At 40.9% G+C, this 14,076-nt stretch overlaps 1 protein-coding gene across 2 annotated transcripts in view; it reads left to right on the forward strand.

Annotated features, from left to right (window-relative positions):
* Window positions 1-2,889: 2,889 nt before the first annotated feature.
* Window positions 2,890-14,076, forward strand: part of KCTD20 (potassium channel tetramerization domain containing 20) — a 28,872-nt gene continuing 17,685 nt past the window's right edge. The window contains exon 1 of one of the 2 annotated variants that reach the window (XM_081093912.1): window positions 2,890-3,018. The gene's annotated coding sequence lies outside the window, so the exon portion shown is untranslated. Of the gene's footprint in view, window positions 3,019-3,437; window positions 4,155-14,076 lie in introns of those variants that run through there. The other variant, XM_081093913.1, reaches the window with a different exon arrangement.

The following is a 14,076-nucleotide window of genomic DNA, read 5'->3' on the forward strand; positions in this document are numbered from 1 at the left end:
GTGCAGTTCAACATGTTCCTCTTTCCCTGTGTTTCCTACAAACTGGCTGGTGGACTGCAAATCTAGATCAGATTCGGGTTTGAGTCCATCGGCGGTATTTTAGGTGGTGCATGGTTTTCCCTCAAGAGGCACAGGATGCCTAGTTCTCTCTCTGATCTTTGAAAATATTGATGTACAATGCCTACATCTACTGATTCACGGGAGGTTGCAAAATTGGGATATTCTATCATTTCTCTGTTACATTATAGTGGAATACTTTTACGTAGATTCACTTTCCTTTATCTCTTACTTCGTGACCCAAATAACCAAACTTAACTTTTTAAAGTTCCTTAAAGGAGAGATCCTGCCATCATCATCTACATAGTTCTCTTGGGCTCCTAAATCGTTGAACTGTGGCTACTAATTTGTTGAATTTGCATATGAAACATTCCCTATAAATGAGACTAAGAGGCAAACTGAAGTTGTATGTAAAGCAGATGTATATTAATGAAGACATCATAGTAAATTCCAGCCACTAAGAAACTTAAAATTCTTGATTCTCTGGTTGAACATGTATTCAAGGTCCAGTCTGTTTGCTGCTGGTAGTAAGCCTTTGTGACTTCCATGAAGAAATTGTTAACAAAGATGAACTGATGGAAGTGAAAAGGGATTCTTCTGAATCTATTTGTGTTCAATATGCAGGGTTCTGGCCAGCTTTCCTCTAGAAAGTCAGAAATTAAATAATTATTTCCATCTACATCTGAGCACAATTTGGATTTCAAATGAAAGTGATTATTCTTTCAAACAGTCTCATTGGATATGTCTACAGTGGTCTAGAGATCATACAACTAAACCAAACATTTAGTTTACAAATTGCAAATGTAATTACTTTGAGAGTTTAAAAATATTGGGATTTTTGGGTTGTTTTTATGCTTACTACTGCACATATGCTGTAGTATGTAGAAAGAATAGTTTCTTATTAGATCCTTGATAACAGCTATTGCTTTAAAAATATTTTACTTCTTAGCATCAACCTTAAATTACTTATTTGGTTTAACAGCTGAAGGCATGTAAGATGCTTCCGGGGGTGCTCAGGAGTTCACCTGGAGGCAGGTAGGTGGAAGGGCCGCACCTCCGCGGATATCCAGCAAGAACGTTGGGGTCACATGGTTTGGGTTCTCAGTTCTTCAGCACCACTTAGTAGTTTAGTGACCTTAGATACTTTGTTTATGTCTTGCTTTCCTCATTGGTGAATCTGAGTAATCAAATCTATCTCCCAGAGTTGTTGAGAAATGTAAGTGATGTAAAGATTAGGGAAAATACTTTGTAATAATTACTGTTAATAGATATTATATTTAAGGAGACTTATATTACAGCTAATGAGATGGATTGGCCATTAAAACAACTGACTTTAGGAAGGGTTTCAGTTTCAGATATGAGTACATCTGAGAGATTCAGGTTTTGGAGATGTACTTATGTAGAAATAAAATGATAAAAATCAGCATACACCTGTGTTTTCTTTGAATATACATGTTATACTCCATCTCCATGATGTCTACTCAAAAAAAAAAAAAAAAGTATCAGGTCTGGTATGCTATTCATTCACTATATAAAATTACAGACAAAAGTAGAACAGTTAGTCTTAACTATTAATTAAAAGACAGTAGTTCGCCTGATTCTCCAACCTTTGGGTCAGATTTTTGTATATTACAAATCTGCAGAGAGAAACTTTTCCAGAAAAGATTTTCGTCCAAGTATTCTTGCAAGAATATTAAAAGGGTTTTTCCTCTTTTTCTCTTTTGACTTGAAGGGCATAAATTACACTGTACTTTATAGAAATGGAAATAAGGCATTGGTTTGAATAATCCTCCATGTTACTTTGCTTGTGAAGCGTGAATCCTATTAATACTCCAATTGTTTATATTTATTTTACTAATTAGCAGCATAAGCTATCCATCCTGATTCAAACACCATACTGGGTACTTTACAGTCATTCAAAGTGAAGTGAAAGAGTAGGAATGGGGAATGACCTCTAGACCTCTAGGTCAAATCAAGGATTGCTGCTATTTCTTCCCTCTCATGTTTTCTAGCACTAGTTTTATAGGGCCATCCCTAGATGTTTTTGAAGGTTAGAATATTTTTCTCGTAACAACCAGTTTTCCAATAATTTGCTTCCAGTTCATTTAAAATTTGTCATTCAACTTTGTTTGCTCTAGCATGTAGTGTCATTCCACTCGGGTTTGAGAAAAGTGTGTTTTCCCCCCTCTTTTGCTCAGAATGCACACCCGGGAGAGGGGCTTCCAAGCACAACGTGTTTAAACAATTCCTTTGTTCTTACCGCCTCCTTCCCTTAAAGCAGCGGTTCTCAACCTGTGGGTCGCGACCCCTTTGGGGGTCAAACGACCCTTTCACAAGGGGCCGCCTAAGGCCATCAGAAAACACATATATAATTACATATTGTTTTTGTGATTAATCACTAAGCTTTAATTATGTTCAATGTGTAACAATGAAATTGGGGGTCACCACAACATGAGGAACTGTATTAAAGGGTCGCGGCATTAGGAAGGTTGAGAACCACTGCCTTAAAAGTATGGAGAGATGCGGGCTCCACAAGTTTCTATGAGCATCAGCTGTCCTGGGGCGAGTTTATTTTACAACTCAGGGAACCACCACCTTTTCCGCTTTATTCCTTTAACAATTGGAAGAAGCTACCCCGGGCTCAGAAGCGGAACCCACCCTGGCTGGGCGGGCGTCAGAGCGCCCTCCCTCGGCCGCTGGGCGTGTGGGGAAGGGAAGCGGCCACCCCAGCGCGGGGCCGGGGCCGCGGCCGACCCGGCTTTCCCAGCGTGCCCCGCGCGCCGCGGGGACTCTTAACGTGAAGCGCCGGTGATTCAGCCGCGTGGCCGCGCCGGCCGGGGCAGGGGGCGCGCGCCCTGCGGCACGGCCGGTCCCCGCGGCAGCTCCTCGCGGCGCGGAGTGCGCGCGCCTCGCTTCCCGGGCAGGTTCGGGCTGGCGCCGGAGCGCGGCGGGGAGCGGCAGGTAAGTGGCGGCGGCCGGGGCCCCGAGATTGGCCTTTGTGTCCGGGGGGGCGTCTCCTCAGGACGCCGCTCGGCGGAAGTCCGCCTGGTCCGACCCCCGCGCGGTCCCAAAATCCTCGCCGGGGAAGATGTCGGCAGACGGGTTCCGGCGCCGGTCCTGGTGCCGAGGGTGGGCGCTGACGGCCGGGAAGGGTCGCCTGCGGGGGCCGCGGAAGTGTAACGTGTTCGCCGCGGGCCTGTGGCGTTCCTGTCCCGCCAGCGGCGCCGGGAGCTCCGAGGCGTCCGTCGATGAAGCGTTTGCAGACGCGGTCTCTTCCGGCCGCTCACGACCTGGTTAGGAATTAGGTGGCTGGTCGGACGCGCTCGCCCGGCTTCCGCCTTCCTCCGCCTCGGTCACCGCAGACACCGGCGTTCCCAGCGGCTGCCGGCAGCGGAGCCGGGCGGGCCGGACCCGGTCGTTTTCTTTTAAATAAAGCCTTTTTTATGGCAGACAGCGTCCTCAGGTTTAATAAAACCTTACTTCTTATAGCAGACAGTGTCCTCAGGTTTACCAGCGAGCTCTGCGCTGTCAAAAAACCTCTTCTGTTTTGGAGTTTGTGATTCTTCCTGAAAATTCCTGCGTTGAAACGATTTATGCATCAGCAAACCAGCCAGCCGAACAGCAGGATAAACAAGGCTGCGGAGGGACTGCGGGCCCGTCGGTGGGAATGCGTCTTCCAGCCTCTCACCGTGCCCCTGCCGGCTGCCACCTGAGGACGGAGGGTTTTTACCGGTTCCCAAGACAGTGTTGTGGTATCGGTGAAATACGACGAGTCCAGAATCAAAGAGCTCCCTCCCAGCCTCCCTCCCCCCCATCCCGGCGAGAGGTTGCTCCGTACGGACGCCCGCGCCCCTCCCAGGAGTCCGACCCGAGACAGACCCGGGGCGGGTCCGAGCCGCCTGTGCCGCCGAGCCAGCGCCCTCCTGGGCTGGTGCCGGGACCCGGGATCCGGGATCCGGGGGCCACACCTGGGGCCACGCCGCCCAGCTCCCTCGCCCCTTTGTCGGTTCTCTCTCCCCTGCCCCCTAACCAGCCAGGAAGCGCCGACCGGAAGGAAACTTCAAAAGAGAGAGTGTTTTCTTGGGCTCTGACTCGGGGTAGGAAATGACTTTCGTACATATTTCTAATACTGCCTTGGTGGTTTGGAGGTGGCCCGTGCCCACGGATCTGTCCTCTTTCCTTCTGGGGGTTACTCACTATCAACACCCCCAACCGGCCCGCCTCCTTCCCTTAGAACCGGGCAGCGGTGCCCTGTAATTGCCATGGCCTTGAGCTCGGGCGCCTTGGTGTGTAGCAGGCGGCAGACACTCCAGTAAATGCCTGTTTTGTGCAAAGCCCTGCAGAGGCCGCGGTAGCTGCAGCATTGCCAAGATGGCCAGTTACAGGGCTCCCTCGAGGACCACCTCGGCTGCCAAAGCCCTTTCCGTGTCTTAGTCCCTCTTCAGAGAGACGTGTCGGGAGGAGGTTCAGGTCAGGCCGTGTGTTTCTGACCGTTTTCCTGTCTTGGGTGTCTTTGTGGTGTCTGATTTCTCTTACTCATCCGTCTTTTCCTGTTGGTTCACAAAGCATCGTGTGTTGCCGTCCATGGTCCTGGGCTTCCCATCCTCCTCTGCGCCCAAGTCTGAACGCGCCCGGCCTCCCTCCCTCACGGAGTGGAAAGTTTAGGGAAGCTGTTGGAAAATGGTTTCTAGTGGGAATACCCAGAGGCGTGGAGAGATGGGGCCTGGAGATATAAGGAAACCTATTACAAATGTATCTAGCGCAGTGCTCTAGTCTTTCAGGGGAATCTGAGCGAGGACAAGGTGGCGCAGTGAGGGCTCCTGGCTCCTAGCCCACTGTCCTTTCCACTAAGTCATCTCCAGAAAAAATGCTTCAAAAAGGAAAAGGCCCAGCGATGTTAAGTTGTAAGGAGATGAGGAAAACGGAGAGACTGCCACATGACTACAAAAGCAGTATTTGGGGAAAATGGAGCCATATAAATCATGAAGAGTGGGAGTACTAAAATAAGGAACTCTGAAGCTTGAAAAAAGTAGTAAAAGGAAAAATGAGAGCAAATAGGTAGTTACCTTGTAATCCCAAGAGATTTATCTTTTTAAAGATCCAGTAAAGGTTAAGATAAGTCCATTGGAATTTTTATTATATTAGATGTTTAAGCAGTGTCCAGAATCTTTTGACATCACATAACTATACTATAGTCCTTACCAAAGTTATTAGGTATCTCTGTTGGAGACAGTATAAAACTGATGTAATTACTAATATGACATTATATTCTCATGTTCCCATGGGAAATTAGATTATTGGGATAATATATGCATTTCTGGAATAGAAGGAAGGAAAGACATGGATGAAAGAAGAGAACCTTTTGATATTTTTGCTTGGATCCCCAAATTAGACGTTGTTGGATTGTTCTTGTATATTCATGAAAAGTAGAATTAGAAATACTGTAGTAACAACTTACAATACATAGACATTATTATATACCAGATGCTGTACTAAATGCTTTTTTATGTCCATTATCTCATTTCATTATCTCCTTTTTACAACTGAGGAATCTGACACAAAGAGTTTAAGCTTGCCCAAAGTTGTAAACCTAGTAAGTGGTCAGTGTTCAAACTTAAATCTGGCTGACTCCAAAGCCAATAAGATTTATGCTCAATAGTGTCCTCACAGACAGCTGAACAATATGGGCTTGAACTGTGCAGTTTCATGTATATGAAATTTTTATAAAATGACTGCAGTTCAATTGATCCTCATAGTTTAAACTCCACGTTTGGGAATCCGAGTATGTGAAGGGCTTTTGCAGATTTTGGACAGTGTGGGAGGTCTATGCCCCTAACGCCAGTTGTTCAAGGTCAGCTGTACTGGATTGTGCAGTGATTTAAATGTGGGCTTTGGATCCGGTCTTTCCTGGGTTCAAACCCTAACTCCTTCATTGACGAGCTTGGATAAAGTACTCATCAGTTCTGTGTCTCTGAAATAGTGACTGTAATAGTACCTACCTCAGAGGGTTATTAGGATTGAGTTAACGCATGTCACTTACATGACGTGCTTACAGCTGTGCTGAGACATTGAAAGTTCTCAGGAAATGCTGGCTGTTCATTGTTTTTTAAAATATTATAATTTAATTTATTTCAAGATACGGTTTTCTTTGGATCCAGATTGTCCATTCCACTGTTGAAGTGTTAAGGCTTTGTGATAAGTGGTTGTAGGTATAAAGTAAAGCGTCTCGGTTCGTACCGGAGCAGGCGGAGCCAGCACGCGTTCGGAAAGCACCGAGGTGCAGGGGAAGATGAGTGGCCGGGGCCAGTGGGTCTGGTGTCAGGCGTCTCTGTTGGTATATTCCTATTTGTTCATAAAGAAGGTTGTAAGGACCAGATGAAGTAACATGTGAACGAAATTTGAATTGTATGCTATACAGATGTAAAATACTGTTATTAAAATTATAGAGGTAAGCCCAGCTGGCATGGCTCAGTGGTTGAGCGTTGACCTATGAACCAGGAGGTCACAGTTCAATTCCTGGTCAGGGCACATGCCTGGGTTGCAGGCTCGATCCCCAGTAGGGGGCATGCAGGAGGCAACCAGTCTCATCATTGATGTTTCTCTCTCTCTCTCCCTCTTCCTTCCTCACTGAAATCAATAAAAATATATTTTTTAAAAAATTATAGAGGTAAGTGAAAATTCCCACCCCACTGTAAGCGAGCAGAGACAGATTCTAGGATATAGGCCTGAGAATCTAGAACCACTGGCTTAAACCACTTCTTTCATATTATTACTTAAATTTACTTATCTTTTCGCCCTTGCTGGGTGGCTCAGTTGGTTGGAACGTCATCTCATACCCCAAAAAGTTGCAGGTTCAATTACCGGTCAGGGCACAGACCTAGGTTGTGGGTTTGATCCCTGGTTGGGACACATATAGGAAGCAACTGATAAATGTTTCTCACATCAATGTTTCTCTCACCCGCCCCCTTCCTCTCCTTCTAAAAATTCAATAGACATACCCTCAGTGAAGCTTTAAAAAAATTTCCTTATAATTTTTTTCATATATCCCCACCTAACCAGTGTGTGAACTTAGGACCAACTCTGGAAAGTGTTCCTCAATCCTTGTGTCCCTCCAAACAGTGCTAGTGCCTTCACACAGTAGATGTTTGGTAAATGTATGACGACTATATATATACTAATTTGCTGATAATCTGAAGTTACCAAACACTTCTCTATAATTTTGAGAGATTAAAAAATAAACCTAGCTGATACAAGTGCTTAGTCATACAAGAGATTCGTTAGAAAGCTGTGTAGTTTTTAGTTTTAAAACTACAGGTTTGGTTTACAGAAATAACATGTTTGTTATTCGTAAATGTTTGGAATTAAGAGTTAATAGTAGTATCATAATTGTTTTGTTACTTCTGCAAGTGGATGTATTCAGAATCCAGTACTTATTCTCTATAAAAATACAAATACCCAGAGATGTAAATAGAGGGTTGTTGGTGTTGGAATTGAGAAGAGGGATGATGTGGTAGGTAGGTATTAATGCAAGAAAAGAGAAACAAGCAGAGATTTAAAAAATAAGGTTTTCAAATATTTTTACAAGCTTGAAACTAGTTTTAAATATATAAATAGTAATAATAACAGCTAACACTTTTTCAGTGTTTACCATATGCCAGAGACTGCTTTATTTGAAGTCTTTATAATTTTTAAAATAGTTCTCCCAAATAGATACTCTTATTATTTTTAATTTACAGGTAAGAAAAATGAGGCTCAAAGAAGTTAGTCATGTGCCCAGATTCACACAGCTAGAAAGTGGTGGAATTAAGAACCAACCCAGGTGATCTGGTCCCAGAGCTCTTGCTGGTAAATATGGGAGGCAGGGTAGCTTACGGTTAAATATAGCTTCCCTTCTAGTAATGCAAACGGAAAAACATTTATAGCATCAGCTGTTTGAGAAGAAAAAGAAACGAGAGAAAGGGGGTAGGAGAAGGGGATTGATCTTCACTCGGGGTGATTATACAGATGCTTAGGCTCACAGGGAGAGGAGGTAAGGAAGGCGTGTGGTAACCTTGACCGGTATTCAAGAAATGCAGTACCATGAGTTCTTTTTCTCCACAGAAAAAAGTCTGCATAGCTGCGATATTAATCTAGAAATTAATTTATCTTTAAAGTATATATTGTATGTAAGTTATTAATATAGGTGAAGTAAATTTACATTTTACTTCTTGAATTAAAATGTTGATTAAATGCTGTCTTTAACAGTAAATATAAAAATTTCTCTAGTATTAATAGTTTCAATTATCCACACATTTTTTTAACATTTCACTGGAATGAGTTATGACAGTAATATTTTTAAGTAAAGCAAATTTTTACTTCCATATAGTAAGAGTTAGAACAAATAGAACTGCATTCTGGGTCATAAACTATTACATGGAATCTGAATGTGTACAGTTGCCATCTCCATTAAATTTAATGTTCTAGGAGAGTTATCACAAGAATTCTAAAACTGTTAAAGCTGGTGTTACTCATTGCAAAAGGAAAGTATAAATGAGTAGTTAAGATATAATTTTTAAAGATTAGAAGAAAAAATTTCTCTATTGTCAACTTAAAACTTAGAACTTCTAGATAAGTGACATAGAAAAATGATGGGAAGATGTTAAATTACAATTATGCATGACATTGTCACAGAAATATATGGCTCAGTGGAACAGAGTTTAAAAACCAGAGTAAGCATATATTATGTGTTAGTGTTTGAGAAAATTGACATCTCAACCACTGTGGATGGGGGGAAGGGGATGGACTCTTCAGAATATATTGTTAAAGCAGTTAGTTGGTTAACCTTTTAATTTTGTGAGATCTTTACCTCATGCTAAATGCCAAAATAAACTCTATATGGGTTAAAGTTTAAATTTTTAAAAAGTAACTATGAAGTGCATTGACTTAAATTTGATACAACCATATAATGGAATATTATGTACCATTGAAAATGATGTAAGACTGTGATTATTGACATACAACCATGTTCATTGTATGCTGAGAATACAAAATAGTATTTATAGCAGAATTTCAAATTGCAAAAATAAAGAAATATATGTGTTTATTTATATTTAGAAGGTCAGGAAGAGGAGTTAAGATTGATTTTTGTCTTTTCAGTGTTTTCTGCCTGGAACAATGAGCATGTTACCACCCCAGTGCAAGATTATCATTTGTCCTTGTGGTTTAAAATTTGACAGCAGTAAAAAAGCTAAAGAATAGACAGTTTGGTAGGAGAAGAGAAAGAGTATGACATTTTCCTGAGGGAAGAATAGAAAGACACAGAAAGTCAGGTGCAAGTGAAAAGTTAGGCAACTGAGGCAAAAAGTAATTCAAAGAACTCCAAAAGCAATACAGTGTGTAATTTCATCAAATCAAAATGAGAAAGATAGCTGAAGTCAGGAAAACCATACAATAGTCAGAACATAAAAAATATATTCAAAAGTGGAGGAGGAGCGTGATGAGTCAAATAAATGCTAAGTAATCATACAAGGGAGATTCACATACCCAGGTTCATCTCATGTCTTTATATAGCTTTTTGAGGGCTTTTCCATATATTCTATTTGAGAAAGGATTGTCTAACTTTGTAGTGGTAGATATCCCATTTTTATGCTTAAAACACTGAAGTTTAAAGGACATTTTCTTGGTGACATGGCTAGTTAATAACAAAGCCAAACCAGAACCTGCTTTGCTTCAGTCTGCTGGGTGGCCCTGTCATCATGTCTTGTCGTCTCACAGACTTTCCCGGAGATGTGAGCATGCCGTGGGAAACATCCAGTGATTCTGGTCAAGCCTGACACACTTGATGGGAGTAAATCGCCGCTGTGACCTAAGGCCCACCCGGCGTGGGCTTTCCCACCCACGCAGAACGTCTAAGGCTTTCAAGGGTGGGATTTTGGAAGAATGCCGAAAATGAACGGCTTTTCAAATGACCACATTAGAATGAGATAATATTCACTTACCAGATTAGCAAAAATAAGGAAGACTGAAACATAGCAAGAATTCTGGAGAGTGAATATTTCATGCTACTGGAAGAAGTGTAAATTGGTGTATTTATAAAGGATAAGCTGGTAGTATATATACCTTTTTCCATACAAGTTTTATTTCTAGTTTATTCCAAGGATATAATAGGGTAGATGCCCAAAAATACGCATGCAAAGGTTTCACCACAGCGCTGTTGATTTTTAAAGTATTTATATCTTTCTATGTTGACTGAATTTTTTTTCTGTTAGCACACATTGTTTTTATAAGCAGTAAAAAAAAAAAAAAGAAGAAGAAGAAGCAGCTATTTTTATGTATGGAAAAATAAAACCATCTATCACAGGATTCTTGTATCACTACCATAACTCCTCCTTGATAAGAACTTCAGCAATAATGACCCTGGAAACTACTGGTTTTCTCTTTCATCTCTGACAGTAGAAGGATTAAGTCCTACAATCAATAAGGCAAGATGGTTTGGGGGAAGCAGTGGGATTGGTTGGAAAAAATATAATAATCCAAGGACCTAAGTTTCGAATCTATCTTTGCCTCTTAGCTAGAGTGTGATTTGGGGCAAGTTGCTAAACCTCTCTAAAGCTCCCCACCCCCACCCCCACCCCCGCCCCAGCAGTAAAGGGAAGATAATGAAAATATCTCTCCTGGGGTAGTTTTAGTAACAAATACTATTAGGTTTGTAAGAGATCTTTGTAGACTCTGTGGTTCAGGAACAATAACAACAATCAACATTTATTGAGTGCTATATACCAGGCATCATACTGAGCACTTCAAATGTATTAACTCATTTAATTTTTATAACAGCTGGTGTGGTTTGTCCTCTCTTACAAGTGAGCAGGTTGAGACACAGAGAGACTTAGGAACCTGCCCAGGGCCAGGGTTATAAAAGGTAGAGCCATAATGGAAGATCAGACTTGGGGAGAAATGTAGCAAGAAATCTGTAAGAAGTAGTTACGTCTCACCATTCTGCCAGAGTTCTTTGAGGAAGACGGCAAGTATGTGGGAAGGGAGGACCCAGTGGAAATAACTTACTTACAAGGGTTTCTCTCTTTACAGAGTCAAACAGCTAAATTATTACAGGTTTGGAGATATAAAATAGGAAAGCTCCAAGATTTAAAAATGTTAAGAATAAAGTTTGTATGGGCTTAATGCTGGCGTGGTCTTACTCAGTACTTTTAGAAATAATCTGGAAAAAGGAAAATCAGAAGCCTTAAATAGAAGACAGAATTTCTTCTGAGACTGGAACATTAGGGCTACACATGCAAAGGGACAGAATAGAAACATGACAGAAGCATCAGCAGAGTTGATTTAAAATATATATATAGATCTCACATAGATGTTTCTCTTTGTCTCTCCTCCTCCCACTCTCTCTAAAAATCAATGGAAAAATATCCTCGGGTGAGGATTAACAAAAATAATAATAATAATAATAATAATAATAATAATAATAATATATGTGTGTATATATATATATATATATATATACAGAGAGAGAGAGAGAGAGAGAGAGAGAGAGAGAGAGAGAGAGAGAGTTAAGTAGATGTAAATATTTAAACACACGCACCCAGAGTACATTTTGAAGATGGTAGCCTCTTAGCCCTCAGTCAGTAGTATCCTAGGAGGTGATGATGTAGACATTTTAATTGTATTCCATCACCTCTGTTGTCTCTCCCTCTATTTTCACCAACTCTTTTAACCAGAAATCCTGGGTATCACCAGAGAATATATGTGAAGCAAAATGGAATCTGTTCACCTCTGATAGAAAGCATTAGCAGGGTTCTCATTGCTCTGCATTAATGGAATTAGACCAAAGTCAAAGGCCATTAGAGTAGTAAAAGAAATGTAGTTGTTTTCACATAACACCAGACTAAAAGGAGTAGGATTTGTATCTGAAATGAAGAATTGGCAAAGATATAATTACTGTCTGAATTTAATTATGAATTATAGATGAAGGGTGGGTGTTTATTTACCAATTTCTATGCATCTACCACATCTTCACCACTGAGCTCTGACAGAGGAGACATGATCCTGAAGTAAAAGATCAGATGCTGTACCATTAACAGTCTGAAAGCATAATGCTTTTGAAATGCATCCATGTTAAATTTAATTGTCCCCAACCCCATTCCATCTGGATTTTAAAAATCTGAATAGTTCAATGGCAAGCTATTGAACTTAATGGAACAGTGATCTGATTATCTTCTCTTCTTCAGAAATAGAGGAAATTGCAAGTAGAAAGAAAATACACTTGTTATCTAGAGATTATTTTGGATTCTCAAGATGACAGTGTTCTAGAGAAAAAACAGTGTGTCCTGTTTTTAGGTGCAAGGAATATGTGGAGATAATTCCACTATCAAAGATTGTATGTAAATTTTCCAAGATGGGGAGATTATGATGCTAAATGTCTTGCTGTTTCAGATCAGCAAAACCAAGACTTAACAAAATGTGGGCCTTCATAGGAGGCCTGTGAAGTAAATAATAAGTATATTTGTGCAGCTCTTCATAGTGTATAACATGCTTTTATGTGAGATGTGGAGGTGAAGCTTGAGCTCGCTTGCTTCTTAGCTATTTGGTTTCATTAATATATTTCTAACTCCTAGTTGTGTTCTGAAGCAGTCTCTTCAGTTACTGTTAGGAGTGCCAGGGGTGTCATAATCCTTTGCTTCTGTATTTGACTTTTAGGACTGTTGGGCAAACATAGTGTTGTAGCAGTAGAGAACTGTATTGTTGAAGTACTTTGCTTATTTCTTTTCTTTTTTCCCCCCTCTTTTTTCTTTTTCCCTTAGATATGTTCTGAGGACCAAGATTCATTTGGGGATGGTTACAGAATTGAACCGTAGTAGGCAATGAAAATATACATTCAGAGTTGAGTAAAACATCCTGCTGGAAGGAAAACACACCCCTACTATTACGTTTAAATTGGCTGCACTGGTGTATGTGGAACAATTTGGTGTTAGCTGTTTACTTTTTAGGTTTCATAGGTTAAGAGAGTTTTGTTCGGTCATGCTAGGGATGATAGAGGAATTCATTCATAGGGACTTTGGGAAATGTACATTAGGATTAGCTTATTTTTTAAAGCATTAGTCCTGAGACAGTTTCTTGAAAAACTGAGTTCTGAAACCAAATCCAGTTGGGAAAACTGAAAACTGGACCCTGACTTGGAGTTTCATAGTACACTCTGATCTTGTTCTTTGAAGCACTGTTTGTATGGGTAATAGTTAAGTAAGGTCATCTTAAATATTCATAGGTAGACAAGGCTCATAGAATATTATATAGCAGTTGAAAGGGGCATGAACTAGATCATGATCTTCCAACATGAATGGATCTCAAGAACGTTAATTTAGAGAAATATTACAGAATATACGAAATTGCGCAGCCCCGCTGTGCTCGCAGCCCCACCCACCTGTGCTGGTCTTTAGTCGTTAGGGCCACAGGCCTTTTATAATAAAGATGGGAGATGCATATAGAATATAGTTTGTTTTTTAAAAGCAGCATGCTTTTAACAGTATATCTGTGTAATATGAATATATTTTTATAAAGTCTAAAAGGGTTCATACCAACCAGGTATAGTCACTTGGAGAACTGACTAGGGTTGGAGATGATGATCAAAGGGTCCCTTTTAAGAAAGAAAATATTCATGTATTAGTTATAATAAAAATGAACCTAATACAAATAAAATGCTTGTTAATGCTCAACAAGTTACTTTCTTTTCCCTCATTGGAGATATCTACCCTGCTAATTCCAAATATCTATAATAATAAAAGTGTAATATGCAAATTGACCGAATGGCCAAACAGCGGAATGACCGTCCAGATGACCTTCCGGACAAAGCCGGGGCTGCGAGGGTCGAGGAGGCCGGGGCTGGATGCGAGAGCTGAGACAGCTGGTGCTGTGAAGGCCTACTCTTGCATGAATTTTGTGCATTGGCCTCTAGTATTTTTATATTCATTAATTGGCTGTATCAAGTTAAACTGAGTTTTGAGCTTTGGTACATATATAAAATAGGAAGAAAGT

Source organism: Myotis nattereri, assembly GCF_964212035.1.
Source record: "Myotis nattereri genome assembly, chromosome: 6".
Classification (NCBI taxonomy): Eukaryota; Metazoa; Chordata; class Mammalia; order Chiroptera; family Vespertilionidae; genus Myotis; species Myotis nattereri.